The sequence below is a fragment of the Macaca nemestrina genome, chromosome 1 (genome assembly GCF_043159975.1).
Source record: "Macaca nemestrina isolate mMacNem1 chromosome 1, mMacNem.hap1, whole genome shotgun sequence".
Lineage (NCBI taxonomy): Eukaryota > Metazoa > Chordata > Mammalia > Primates > Cercopithecidae > Macaca > Macaca nemestrina.
In genome coordinates this window covers 231,014,831-231,015,074 of record NC_092125.1, presented here as the reverse complement: position 1 = coordinate 231,015,074, position 244 = coordinate 231,014,831, and the positions used below count along the sequence as shown (strand labels likewise).

At 67.2% G+C, this 244-nt stretch overlaps 1 protein-coding gene across 6 annotated transcripts in view; it reads left to right on the top strand.

Moving 5' to 3' along the window:
* Positions 1-244, top strand: part of LOC105496680 (PR/SET domain 16) — a 364,998-nt gene that overhangs the window by 36,841 nt on the left and 327,913 nt on the right. The window lies entirely within an intron of this gene.

The following is a 244-nucleotide window of genomic DNA, read 5'->3' as shown; positions in this document are numbered from 1 at the left end:
GGAGAGACACAGGCTGGGAGGGTGGGGAGCTGGCTGGGCAGAGGGGCTGGGGCGCTGGGCCTGAGGCTGGTAATAGCCTGGTGCTTCGAGGAGGACGGGGTGGTGGCCCCACCAGGGCCCGAGGGGACTGAAGGGCCAGAAGCAGCTCAAGGGCCCATGGGCTGTTGCAAGATGGATAGCTTTGCCCGGCTCACACACAGCGAGTACCTGAGCAGAGGCAGGGAGGGGGATCCTGCCAGGGCTG